The sequence below is a fragment of the Barbus barbus genome (assembly GCF_936440315.1).
Source record: "Barbus barbus genome assembly, chromosome: 39".
NCBI lineage: Eukaryota > Metazoa > Chordata > Actinopteri > Cypriniformes > Cyprinidae > Barbus > Barbus barbus.
In genome coordinates this window covers 26,167,724-26,182,723 of record NC_136717.1, presented here as the reverse complement: position 1 = coordinate 26,182,723, position 15,000 = coordinate 26,167,724, and the positions used below count along the sequence as shown (strand labels likewise).

The 15,000-nt window shown below is 36.4% G+C and overlaps 1 protein-coding gene across 1 annotated transcript in view; it reads right to left on the bottom strand.

Annotated features, from left to right (window-relative positions):
• Positions 1 to 15,000, bottom strand: part of LOC306858384 (metabotropic glutamate receptor 8-like) — a gene marked incomplete at both ends in the record, with an annotated part of 199,149 nt that overhangs the window by 73,592 nt on the left and 110,557 nt on the right. The window lies entirely within an intron of this gene.

Below are 15,000 nucleotides of genomic sequence, written 5' to 3'. Positions count from 1 at the left end.
TTCTGCTGCTTGTCTGAAGGTCTTGTAGTTAGTCTATCAAAATAACTTGAACATTTACAACCGAGTGCTGTTGTGGACATAAAGCAAGTACTTTCCATCAAGCTCCATCATTCAAATCTGGACTCCAGGTGCTTGACATCATTTATTCAAACTTAATACGACAGATTTACAAAAATCAGGTTTTGACAGGCCATATTGAGGTGGACAGAGTCATATTTCATATTTAATGTAAGCTGTAATATCTAAGCCTCCGTCCCTTCGAGAGCGCAATTATACCATTAACGTCCCGAACGGGGGTGAATGATGGACTTCCTCCTGTTACAGTCCTTTTAATGAGCGCCGGTGTTTTCCTCAGCAAGCCATGTCGCTGTATGCCAAACCAATGCAGCTCCTTATACGTTCTGTCACAATGACAAATACTAATTAGCCTTAATTAATGCCCCTCGCAATGGTAATCACCAATCTGTTGCGTTCATGCTCTCCTCCGATCCATGATGATTGTGAGTTTATGGAGTGCCATATTTGTCATTTAGAATAGTCACTTAGCCCATTAGCTGCCATTTCCAAACAAGTAGAAGAACCGTTTCTGTGACTTTTTTGGCCACAAATGGTATTTGTAAATATTTATGCTACATTAAAGCCAGACTGTGACGCTATGAACAAAAAGTAGCTTTGAAGCTAGGCTTTTTGAAAGAAATGTGATGTTGTTTAAATTGTTTAAAAGTGAGAGTAAAGACATTATTAGAATGATTTCTAAAGGATCATGTGACACTGAAGACTGGAGTAATGATGCTAAAAATTCAGCTTTTCATCACAGGAATAAATTACTTTTTATAATATGTTCATACACAAAACACTAATTTTACACTGGAACAATAATTCACAATGTTACAGTTTTTTTGTTTAGTTTTTTAATTGATGATTATTGTTATTTGTAAGCCCATTTCCTAGATTATATTGCGCAATTCAGACTTTGTTTCGTGCAATTCTGAGAAAAAAAAGTTGGAATTACAAGATATGGAAAATTAATATCAACTAGATATAAATTCACTTGGAATTACAAGAAAAAAGTCAGAATTCTGAGTTTATATCTTGCAATTCTAACATTTTTTTGCAATTGTGAGTTTTTGATCAAATAAATGCAGCTTTGGTGAGCATAGCATTCAACCGCAAACTCTTGAACTGTAATGTATCTAACATGGTAATATTTGTAAGATACACACCTATCGAATGATATTTACAAACCTTAGTTAAATCACTGCAGCATGATCAAAACCCTTTCGTCACACTAAAACGCTGCATGTTGGAAAAAGTAGCTTGTTACAAGAAAAGCTACACTGTTCTGAAAACAGCTAAGCTACTGTCACGCTATCGAACCAATGTAGTGACAACACGGGGCACAGAGCATCTCTTTCTAACTCACTGATGTCTTTCCAAATCTCTTCCCAAATACAGAATGAGGCTTTTATGCCCCATAAATGGGAGAACATCAAAAGGCCAATGAATTAACATTCCAGAGCTTGGTGGCTTTTCAACACACCAAATTCCTTGTGCATTTTGTGCCTTGCCATTTATTCAACATTCATTAGCAGATACAGCAGTCTTTGTGTTGCGCAGGGACACATATTCAGCTAAACAGCGAGGAAGAGAAACACTGGCTTTACTAAAGCTTATAAATTGATTGCATGAGCAGACATCAGCATTGCAGCATGTTGCAGGGAGTGACCTGGAAGATTTTGGGCTTTAGCACTGAGATAAGCAGCTCCACCTACCGGTGACTAATGCATGTGCCCTAAGTGTCGAGCTCGAGAAATTAGTCACTACACAATTAATATGCATGAAGGATCACATTAAAATATGCTCAGTTTATTTTTAAATGTGATGCCATCATGCACTCACTCAAAACCTTCAAAACAATTAATTGCAATAATACTTTAAGTGCACAGCGACTTCTCTAATTGTTTAAAGCAGCAGTTTGAAGTCATTTAAGCAGCTCGTCTGATAATAAAATGATCTGTCCTATATCAGGGACACGACGAGCTCCAGCGTCTCTGCTAATCTTTAATGATTGGATTTTCACTGCTTTATGATTTGTGAATGATCTAATTGTACCCAGCCTCGCATGTCGCCCCTCAAACACACACATGGGCTGGATAATGCGCTCATTTATTTCAATTGCTGGGAAACTGAACTAAGTGAAGTGATTCACGCTGGGTAATTAACTTTCTGCTTGATAGCCGTTTGGTTTTGTGACTGACCGAAGGCAACTATTTACTGTCTGGCACACTATTCATTCTATACAAAATGACTTTTTACATCAATTTTATATTTTGATCATTTATCTTTTGAAATATAGCATTTTTGCCAGATTTTCAACCCCCAAAATGCAAATCAACATTTCTAAATTGAAAATAAGGGTTAACTGAGTACATCTTACAGGAAAATACTACCAGTATTTCTAAAAATGTTTGAGTCGGAATTCCAAGATAAAAAAATGGAACTTTGAGATGTAAAGTTAATTATGAAACAAAGTCGTAATTAATATCAAATCATAATTATGAGAAATAAATTCAGAATTATGAGAAAAATGCCATTATTAGAAATAAGGTTGGAATTATGAGATATAGTCATAATTATGAGAAATACGTTTGAATTTATGAGATATAAAGTCTATTATGAAAAAAGTCAGAATTATAATATATATATATATATACAGTTATGAGAAAATAAATTTGGAATTATTAGATACAAATGCATAACTATGAGAAATTATTTCATCCTGCTTCCGATTTGTACATTTAATTCAGTGTGTTACTTGACATTTCTTTGAAATTATTTGTGAAATTTACTAGTAATTAAACCAAGCGAAGATTGTTTCAAAGTTAATTTTGATAATTTTGAAAATTGTCGCAATTATGAGACCATTAATTCTGAATTATGAGATAAAGACATAATTATGAGAAATAAGGTTGGAATTATGAGATATAGTCATAATTATGAGAAATACGTTTGAATTTATGAGATATAAAGTCTATTATGAAAAAAGTCAGAATTATAATATATATATACAGTTATGAGAAAATAAATTTGGAATTATTAGATACAAATGCATAACTATAAGAAATTATTTCATCCTGCTTCCGATTTGTACATTTAATTCAGTGTGTTACTTGACATTTCTTTGAAATTATTTGTGAAATTTACTAGTAATTAAACCAAGCGAAGATTGTTTCAAAGTTAATTTTGAAAATTTTGAAAATTGTCGCAATTATGAGACCATTAATTCTGAATTATGAGATAAAGACATAATTATGAGAAATAAGGTTGGAATTATGAGATATAGTCATAAATATGACTTCTTGCCATTTCTGCGCAATTATTTGTGAAATTTACTAGCAATTTCTGAGTGAAAATAGTTTTAAAGCCATTTTTAATATACTTTTTGGAAAATCCAGTGAATTAAAAACTCAAATACCCAAAACAGTAACACTAATATTATAAAACAGACCAAGCTCAAAAACCTGGACAGGAAGAGTCACTAAAACTTTCAATGAAGTGGATTTATTGTCAGTCACTCTGGTGGGGATGCATATTGAGCCTTTTAAGCAAAATGCAAACAGGAGAATCACAAACATTAATTTGGGCTCGAGTCATGACACACATGCTTAATGGAGATTTGATTCATTCCACATTAGTGCCTGTGTGACAAAGCATGTTTCAGGGCGGTAATGGCAAAGAACTCAGCAGCACAATCCTTATTACTGTGGCTTATTACACCATCCATTAAACGACAAAAGTGTGCCGTACCTCCTTGTGTTGAGAAATTTAACACTCTCAGAAATTAAGGACCACTGAGGTGGTGAAACCTTGCTTTAATTTGTCCCCTGAGAGGTTTTTCACCCTTCCTGAAGGGCCAGATATCGGGGAAGGCCAATAACACTCAATAAAACTCAAGCGTCATAATGGCTGTGTTTTAAAATGCCCAAATTTAATGCTTAATATCTCATGTGTAGCATTGTTTCCCCATGGAGCTGACCTCCTCCGCGCTCTGCATGAGGTGATTCGGTCGTCAGTTCCTCCAAACATCAAATGTGGGAGCGTTTCTCGCTCATAAAAGCAGCACAGAAGCTTCGGGAACGTGTTTATTCAACATCTCCACCCACATGCACATCACAAAGGTGTTCGAATACAACCCGCATCCACCCACACGCGCGTGCCTGACGCCATGCGTTTCACACCACATATTCACTGCCATACGCTGCCGATCCACACGACCCGGTGCTGAGGAATGTAAAATGCATGAAGAACACGACAATCATTTTGATGCAGAACATTTCTGTGCACTAATGCAGGACAAAACGGCTTGAGTAAAGACATCAGTTATTTGGATTGAACCAGACATATTATGAATTCTGTGGAAGTCCATTTATGCATGAAAGTAGAAAAAAAAGAAAAAAAAAGAAAGTAGAAAAACAGTTTAAAAAAAGTAGAAATAAAATAATCACATTGTGAAATATTGTGAGACATGTAAAAATAAATATTAAATATTAATATTAACAAATAAAGTCAGAATTATAAGAAAAAGTCTAAATTATGAGATATGAAAAGTTATGAAAAAAAATAAAGTTGCAATTAAGAGATACACTCATTTATTAGAAAAAATATTTTGAATTTTAAGTCAGGAAAAATAACATCGGAATTATAAGATATTTTGAACACTGTCATGAGAACAATTTTTTTATTTATAAGATTGTAAGAAACGAGTTTAGAATTATGAGATAATTTTGAGATATAAGGTTGGCATTATGAGATATAAAAGTCAATGACAAAAAATAAAGTCAGAATTGTGATATGAAAAGTTATAATTATAATAAATACATTTTTTTATTGAGATTTAAAGAAAATTCTGAAAAAGTTAGATTTATGAGATATAAACTAATTATAAGACTTGAATGTGGAATTATGAGATATAAAGCTAATAATGAAAATTTAAGTCAGAATTATGATATGTAAAGTCATAATTATAAGAAATAAATAGGGAACTGTGAGATTTAAAGAATAAAGAGAGATAGAATTTTGAGATATGAAGTCAAAAATTAATTAGGAAAAATAAAATCAGAATAATGACATATAAAATCATAATTATGAAAAATAAACTTGGAATTGTGAGATATAAACTAAATTTTCAAAAAGAACTGCCCCATTTCATGCTGGTGTGCATGAAAAAAAATCAGCTTGTATACCAACAAAATGAACCAAACTTTGACGTCAAACACACTTGATCCGGAGCTGTGAAAGCGCCATAAGCCTTTGCATCAGCATGAGTTTAGAGTGCCATTCCCTTTGTCCTAAAAATACTGTTAGTGCTTCTTTTGACACTCCGTCGTCTCTTTAAAAAAAAAAAAAAAAGACAAGTTTGTGTTTTGCAGCCCAGAGGCGCATTGGAAATGGTGCCGCGGAAGACTTTGAAGTGGGGAATCTGGTAGAAATGAGCCTTAGACAACAGAAAAGGACATATAGCTCTTCACTTGGGCTTGGTGGACCATGTCTAACTGGATTCTGAGAACAGGATTTTGGTGATTTAGTACAGTAACTTCTCTCCTAACATGCTGCCTTAACAACTCAACTGAACAGTGATAGTCTTGTTTTGAAGGGAGAAGCATTGAAGTAATGCTGAGGTCATGCTTACTGAGTCGGACCGGTAACTGATGCACCCGCCAGAGGCTTCGTCTATAGCATGGATAAATTGTCTTCAGGCTTTTAGGGAGTTACACTGGAATCTGAAGCCAGAGAAGTGACCGACAGCGGATTCCTGGTCATAACGGCCTCAAGGTCAGATGTCTACTCGAAATCCCAGTAATAAATCCTTTTGTCCCATTCGCTTGGTTCCAGACACCGTCCTTTTCTCTCAAGTGTTGTGTTCACTTATCGGTGAGTCCGAGGGATTTGTTTTGTCTGAGGAGTTCGACAGACTCTTTCTGACTCACTGTACCAAAGCAAACGTGCTCTGACAGACAAATCTCATTTCCTTGCATGAATCCTAATCAAATGTCTAATTATTAAAGCAGACTTAGACTTGCCTGCAGAAACAAATAGGAAACAAACAGACAGAAAGACAATTTAAGTGTCCAACTAGAGATTTTCTAGCACACAAATACTCAACATTTGTCAGTAGAAATTATTTAATTTAAAGACATACTTCATAAAAAAATTCTAGTAATTTTTTCCCATGCAATCAAATGTGGATTGAAGTGTTCACGCTTCCAAAAGGAAAATTAAAAATAAAAAAGCTCTGAAAACATTTTTGGAATCTATAAAGCAGTTTAGTAAGAGTATGAGACAAAAAAAATCAAAAAAATTCTTAGCTTTGACTTTAGCTCTTGAACCATATCTTTTGAATCAGTGCACAATAACAACAGGAATCATACTGAACTGGTTCTCAAGGTCAACTCACTGACTTACTGGACAGATTAAGACAAAAGAATTGAGTTTTGTTCCACACACAAAGCTATTGGATGGCTTATGAAGACTTTTAGGATATTTCATGCTGCCTTTGCTTGGAGTGAACACATGTTCTTCAAAATGTCTCGTTTTGAAAATGAAGGTAAGTACATGATGAACCTTCATGCGAACTATTGCTTTAAGCAGAAAGAAAAAAAAATCAGCTTGTTACTTCCGCCAAAGAGGTGCTAAGATTAACCCATTCAAAACCACAATACAAGAAATGCAGATATGCAGACAAATAGGATGTCTGATTGCCTTTCATAAGTGTCCTACTACAGATTTTGCAACACACAAATAATCACCATTTGTCTTTTAAAGGTATGTAGTTCATGTAAAAATAAATATTCTGGCAATTTTCTTCAATAAGGTTTCATTTAATGACAACTGGGATGTTCAAACATCAAAAAAGGCAGAAAAAAAGTATCAAAAAAGTGGTCCAAAAGACTTTTTTGACGCCATACAGAAGTTTAGCAACAGTACAAGACCAAAAAACAGTCTTGACTCTAGTTCTTGAACCTTAACTTTTCAATCATCCATTTGAATCAGTTCACAAAAATAATATAAATCGGACTGATCTGGTTCTCAAGGCCAACTCAAAGACCGGTTTACTAAAGAGAAAGTTCATAGGTGAATAGTGACTAAAAATTGAGTTTTGTTCCTCTTTTAGACTTTTAGGATATTTTATGTTGCCTTTGCATCATTTTTGAAAGTTGAAAGCTTTAGTCCCCATGCACAAAGAAAATGAGCAGTGTTCAAAAGGTTTCTTTATGAATGGCAAAGGTGAATAACTCAAATGAACCATTGCTTTAAACAAAAACAAATCACTAATAAGATTAATCCATTTTAATTCACTAGAAAACACAAGAAATGCAGTTAGTTGTGATTCTAGTCCAGATGAAAATCATTAATATGCATCTCATTCTGGTCTGATTGAATCTAAGTCCAGAAAACTTGCATCAAAACCACATCTGTATGATTTCACTCACAAAACTGAAAGACTTCTCTTACAAGAGATGAAAAATTCATCTCCATTATGACAGAATAACCGTGCATAACCCCTGCCGGTGCGCAACTGAATATAATTGAATATAAAGTGAGAATATTTCCTTTTCAGTGCATATAATAAGACTGCAGTGGTTGTGAATGTGCCGTGACAGAAAGGAAAGAATATGTCAGTCGATTAGCATTGAAACTAAGTTCTTCCTCCTCCATCTACAACGCTCTCTACCGTATGCTGATTTTTGGGGTGTAGCTTTTGCTGCTCTGTTAGTCTCATTATGCAATTCAAATATTGACATTTTTAAAGCACGCAGTATTCTGTCAGGCTTGCAGTATGACGGGTTTGCCCCATCTCCACCTGCATTCCCCAGATCTACGCTCTCGCTCAGGTCTGGAAGCCCGCGGTGCGGTTCTTCCCCCTTTGAGTGAGAGCTCGCTGTTGCAGCGCACGTTGCCGCAGCTATCTGTCCCCTGGCGGGGCGTCGTCTCTGAAGGCTCTGACCTTGCCCACCAAGACGCTGCGCTCAACTTCAGCGCTACTCACAACTGCGCACCTCCTTGGTAGACTTTATTGAACTGAACAGTGGTTCGACAAATAACCCTCAAGAGCTATGGGAGGTAACAAAGTGTTTTATTAGAGGGAAATGCATTGCTTTCTCCTCCTTTCGTCAGAGGTCTAGAAATGGCCACAGAATTGAGTTAGAGAAACAAGTTCAGGCGATGGAACAGGATCCTAAAAATACATATTGTCAACGAAAAGAAAAAGAATTAAATGCACTTAAACCGGAGTTAAAAGAGTTTCTCTTACACAGAGCCATTTTATTATGCACCGCACTAAACAGTCTTACTACTTTAATGGTGAGAGACCAAGCAAATTATTAGCGCTACGGATTAAACAGATGGAATCCAGGGCAAATATATGCGCTATAAAGAAGGATGGTATTTTATACACTCAAATCCAAGACATAAATCAGATTTTTAAATCTTATTATGAGCAACTATATACCTCTAATTCCTCCTCAAGTTATCAACAAAATGTTTCTTTTCTTCAGCAGCTTCCCCTCTCCAAATTTGATGAACATCATCTAGAGATGCTAAATGGCCCATTGTCATTAGATGAACTGAAACTGGCTTTAGACTCCATGCCAAAGAACAAAGCTCCAGGCAGTGACGGAATTCCCCCTGAACTAATTTCCGTCATTTGGTATATAGTTTCTCCACTTATTCTTAACTCCTTTAATTTTGCGATTGAAAATGGAACATTTCACAGGGACCAAAATACAGCTCTCATAACCCTTTTACTCAAAAAGGGCAAAGATCCCTTAGAATGCGCCGTTATCGACCTATTAGTTTAATAACTACAGATGCGAAACTCTTCGCTAAAAGTTTAGCCCGTAGACTAAATAATTGTGTAGATAAAATCATAAACTATGACCAGTCCGGTTTTCTCAAAGATCGATTTGCCTCCGATAACATCAGGCGACTTCTATATATTATTCATAGATCCAGTTCCTATCCAGCCTCGTCCGCGGTCATTTCATTGGACGCGGAGAAGGCCTTTGATAGGATAGAGTGGAGTTTTCTTTGGGCGGTTCTTGATCATGTAGGGGCTGGGCAGGGATTTAGCCAAATGGTTAAAACGCTTTATAATTGTTGTTCAGCACGGGTTCTTACAGGCTCCTTAGCATCTTCCTCTTTTGCTCTTGGCCGGGGAACCCATCAAGGATGCCCGTTATCGCCCTTGCTCTTTACTTTATCAGTGGAACCATTAGCACAAGCTGTACGGCAAACTGTATCTATACAACCAATTATTTGTGTAAATACCTCACATAAAATGTCTCTCTATGCTGATGATATTTTGCTTTTTGTTTCTAATATTGCTGTGTCCGTTCCTGAGTGCTTAAATCTTTTTAACATATTCGGTAGTTTTTCAGGTTACAAAATAAATTGGAACAAATCGGCTCTACTGCCTCTGAATGAGGCAGCTAGACAAGAATCTAATAATTTACCTCCTCTTATCCCCATAGTCAAACATATTTGGGTATTACTATATCCCCCTCAATACATCTTATTTCTAATTGTAATTATAAATCTCTTCTGAATAAGATTAAGGAGGACTTAGACAGGTGGTCACCCTTATGTTTAGCTCTTCACGGAAGAATATCTACAATTAATCTAAATGTGCTCCCCAGGGTTAATTTTTTATTTTCCATGTTGCCTCTTCCTCCGCCTGAACATTTCTTCAAGGAGCTTAATATGGCCATTTCTAGTTTTATATGGGTGAAGAAAAAACCCAGAATCCGACTTAAGACGATGCAGCGTAAGAAATTAGATGGAGGTTTGTCATTGCCTAATTTTGAATTATATAATCTAGCCTTTCAAATAAGGGGAATCAGAACATTCTTGGACTCATTTCGGTTCCATGGCGAGCTCTGGAAGCAAATATTATCCATCCAGTTCGATTACAGGATCTCCCCTTTTCTTGTATTTCTAAATCCTTAAAGAAAACTTATGGACCAATTATTGAATATTCACTTGATGTATGGAAAAAGGTGGAGAAAATTGCGGGAGGACCCTTTTTATATACTAAGACAACTCCATTATGGCACAACAACCGTTTATGCACTGGCAACAAACCCTTTGTTTTTAAAACATGGTCAGATTCTGGTGTTCATACATTGAATGACATTTATTGTGATGATGGCCTCAAATCGTTTCGGGACTTAAGTGCAGAGTTTTCTTTACCTGGATTCTCTTTTTTTCTATATTTAAGACTGAGGTCAGCGTTAAAGGCCTACGGCGTTCCGTGGGCCACCAATGTGCTCACTCATCCTCTGTGGGAGTGGTTGAACATTGATACTCCTTCTAGTGGTTTAGTTTCTAAGATTTATAATTCAATCCTCTTATTGCAATATACTTATATTCCAGCTATCCACTCTTGGGAAAGGGAAGGTCTTGTTCAAATTGATTGGGATGTGGTATGGGCCAGATGTTTTACTGCCACTAAGAATCTTGCACATCAGATGATACATTATAAATGTATTAACAGAGCCTATTTCACTCCCAGTGTACTATATAAGATGAAGGTTAGATCTGATCCTTACTGTCATTTATGTAATAAATCTACAATAGGCTCTTACTTGCACATGTTTTGGGAGTGTCCGGTGGTGGTTCCTTGTTGGGAATCTGTATGTTCCTTTCTTTCGGACTACATGCAATTAGATGTACCTCGAGATCCCCTGCTGCTGCCTCTGTTAGATGATTCCAGTCTCCAGTTGAATGTTCATCAAAAAAGGACCTTATCAGCTGCAAGTACTGCTGCCAAAAAGACTATTTTGAATATGGATAGAACCATCCACTCCCATAACTTTCACTTGGCTATCATACTTCAGAGACATTGTTTTGCTGCAAGGTACCAATGCCAGACTCAATGGCGCAAAGGACAACACTATTCAGAGTTGGACAAATGTTTCTGAGATGTTGCTAGATAGACTGAAAAGTTGACATCCCTACAATGCTTATCAGACTTTTATTACTTTTATTTTTCTTATTTTTCTTCCTCTCTCTCTGTATAAGTGGACGGCTTCATGGTATCTGATGTACATAGTTCTTTTGAACCGTGAACTGAGTTTTGTTTCTGGAATGAAACTAAATCTGAATAAAAATGTTGATCACAAAAAAAAAAGAAAACAATATTTCATATATTAATTAATTTTGCTTCTTAAGTAAATGTCTTTTGATTTATGAATTTTGAGATATTTTACTGGAAAACAAGGCAAAATTCAAACAGCCACTTCCTTTGAATGATAGAACTTAGAAGGAGACTGGATTGTTTTGTTTTTTTGTTACTTTGCTTATTTCCACCTGCTCTTGTACCCAGATTTACCTAGCCTTATCTCCAAATGACTACAGCCCCATTGACTCCCTCTGCCAATGCATTGATGAAATTAACAGTTGGATGTGCCAGAACTTTCTTCAGTTAAACAAGGAGAAAACTGAAATCATTGCATTTGGAAACAAAGATGAAGTTCTCAAGGTGAATGCATACCTTGACTCTAGGGGTCAAACAACTAAAAATCAAGTCAGAAATCTTGGGGTGATTCAGGAGACAGACCTTACTTTCAGTAGTCATGTCAAAGCAATAACTAAATCAGCATACTATCATCTCAAAAATATTGCAAGAATTAGATGTTTTGTTTCCAATCAAGACTTGGAGAAACTTGTTCATGCCTTTATCACCAGCAGGGTGGATTACTGTAATGGTCTCCTCACCGGCCTTCCCAAGAAGACCATTAGACAACTGCAGCTCATCCAGAACGCTGCTGCCAGGATTCTGACTAGAACCAGAAAATCTGAGCATATCACACCAGTCCTCAGGTCCTTACACTGGCTTCCAGTTACATTTAGGATTGATTTTAAAGTACTTTTCCTCGTTTATAAGTCACTCAATGGCCTAGGACCTAAATATATTGCTGATATGCTCACTGAATATAAACCAAACAGACCACTCCGATCATTAGGATCGAGTCAGTTAGAAATACCAAGGGTTCACACAAAACAAGGGGAGTCTGCGTTTAGCTATTATGCGGCCCGCAGTTGGAACCAGCTTCCAGAAGAGATCAGATGTGCTAAAACATTAGCCACATTTAAATCAAGACTCAAAACTCATCTGTTTAACTGTGCATTTGTTGAATGAGCACTGTGCTATATGTCCGAACTGACTGCAATACATTTTATGTATAATCATTTTCTTTAAATTTATTTTAAATCATTTTCTATATCATTTTAAAATTCCTTGTTTTTATTATTTTTATTCCCATGTTTTTATTGATTTTAATGTCTATTTCACTTTCTTTTCTGTAAAGCACTTTGAATTACCACTGTGTATGAAATGTGCTATATAAATAAACTTGCCTTGCCTTGCCTTGTACTTTCCTTTCACACCTAGGTTTGGGTTGTAATAGAGAATAAATGTCAAGAACCATGTACACAGAGTGACACGACGCAATTTCTATGTTGTCAACATGCCAAGTGTTTGTTCTGCCTAAGCGCGTGTTTGCCATTCTCTAAAGTGAACATGCTGTTCTGCAGCTGCCGGCCAAACTGCCTATACTGAGCGTGAAGCATTGCTGCTGGCAACGCATGCACGTGAAATACAGACACACGTCCACATTATGCAAACTACATGTTCTGAACACTAATCAATAATTCAAATGATTCTCTAAATTATAGAAACAATCAGCAAGCCGGGGCGGCATCTGATGTTTCTTACGCATGACTTTCCATTAAAACTGCATTACAAGTTTGGCATTTGAAGGATGAAACGTCCGCCTTTATACGAATCACCCTTCCTTTAATTGCATTATTACAAGGGCAATATCGCCAGCTACAGCAATTTATAACATTCAACATGGTCTCCTTTACAACAGCAATGGAGCTGAAGTCATACCTAAGGTGATGTTTGTGTTGTGGTCAAATATTTAAAGGCATATTTCACCCAAAATTGAAAACTTACTGAAAATGTATTCACCCTCAGGCGACCCAAGATGCAGATGAGTTTGTTTCTTCATCAGATTTGGAGAAATTTACAGTTTTCTATATGAGCAGATTTGGAGAAATTTAGCATTATTGCTCACCAATGGATCCTCTGCAGTGAATGGGTGCCGTCAGAATGAGAGTCCAAACAACTGATAAAAACATCACAATAATCTACAAGTAATCCACATCACTCCGGCCCGCCAATTAACATCCAGAGAAGTGAAAAGTGAAATGCTGCTTCTTTGTAAGAAACCAATCCATCAAGACTGAATTTCGTTGTGTCTGGCTAAAATCATCTGAATCGCTTTCTCCAGTGAAAAAGTTGTCTTGTCTATATCAGGAGAGAAATACTGTATGCACAGATCAAGCACCTTTCACAAGCGAAAACAGTACAAAAAAATGTGTGTGTGGACTTTGATGAGAGAGGTCAACAGGAGATGACTTGCATCCTTATAGATTATTTTAGCCGAACACAATGATTTTGAAATGAAAGCTGTCTTAATTATGAATTTGGTTCTGACAAACACGCAGTATTTCAGTTCACAAGATGTTAAAGGTGGGGTATGCATTTTTTCAAAAATCTCGGGCCAGTACCAAAACAAACTTGTAGCCAATCAGCAGTAAGGGGCGTGTCTACTCATGATGCGAGGAGAGTGCACTTGATGGACATTAGCCGAGCCGAGCGACGACAGAAAGATAGAGATGGCGGATAAAAACAAAAGAGGAAAACGTCTGCAGAACGTTTATAATGAGTTCTATAGTATCAGTGTTGGGTAAGTTACTTTCAAAAAGTAATTAATTACAGTTACTAATTACTTCATCAATATTGTATTTAAATTACTTTACTAATTACTCTATCTGAAAAGTAACTTAGTTACTCAATAAGTAACTTAATTATTCAAATCGCTAGTAGGCTACATCTTAAAATTCCTATAAACCTTAATAGAAATTAAACTCTATATTCTTTCAATTCGAGTCAAACATAGAATAGTTTAGCCTTTTAGCTTTAAAACAACTGTAATACTTAAACATTTTTATGAAAAAAAATGTAACCATCTTTGGTTAACAAATAGAAATACTTTGCAAAATATCTGAATAACAAAAAGGCTTAAAAGTTAAACAATACATTTCAGTTTGGCAAGATGTTCAGGAAAAGCCCAACTAGTAAAATCTGTACAGGTTTATGTCAAAATAACACGTTAACTAATGTAGGAAAGAATAATTTACAGAAATGATCTTCTCTGCTGAATAATGTCAGATCGCGCTGTTCTTATGAGGTAAATTTCTCATAGCAGGTCTTCTTTCAAAAATTATGAATATTAGATGATTTTTTTTTTTCTTAATATTTTACTTTTTTTTGTATCTAGGTGAGGGCATATGCGCGCAGGTGACTGCATATAATGAGCTCAGACACGGGAAAGACTGTACCTTGCTTTAGTTTCATACGGATTGCATAATCAGAAACATTAGTTTTTCATTTGAATTCGTTCAAGTGTCAAGTAGACACTTCAAGATTTTTAGATTCTATTGATTTTAGTCTTATATGTATCTGAGTCAGAGCCGGCGCCGGCGCCAGGGCACCTCCATCAGAGGGGCATTTGAATTTCTGGGGGGGGGGCACAAATCACGTTTTGTGTGTGTGTGTGGCGGCGGGTGGTGGTGGGGGTGGGGGTGGGGAGTTCGGGGTGGGATGGGAAGCGTGCAATCTGTGATTGCGTGCAGTTTCTGACGCTCGCTAAAGCGTGCAATCGCTTTCTTATGTGCGCTGTTTTACCGGTTTCACTTTCGCTTTCGAAACGATCACGTTCAGCAAGAAGGGGAGAGGATGGAAAGTGGGGAGAGAACTCAAGGAGTGGGAAGGCCTGCGATCGGACGCCGAGGTTGCTTTGTTTCTTCTCGATGGGTGAGTAACAATGCTTTTGCTTTCTTTCATAGAACTAATTGTTGCCGTACTTATGT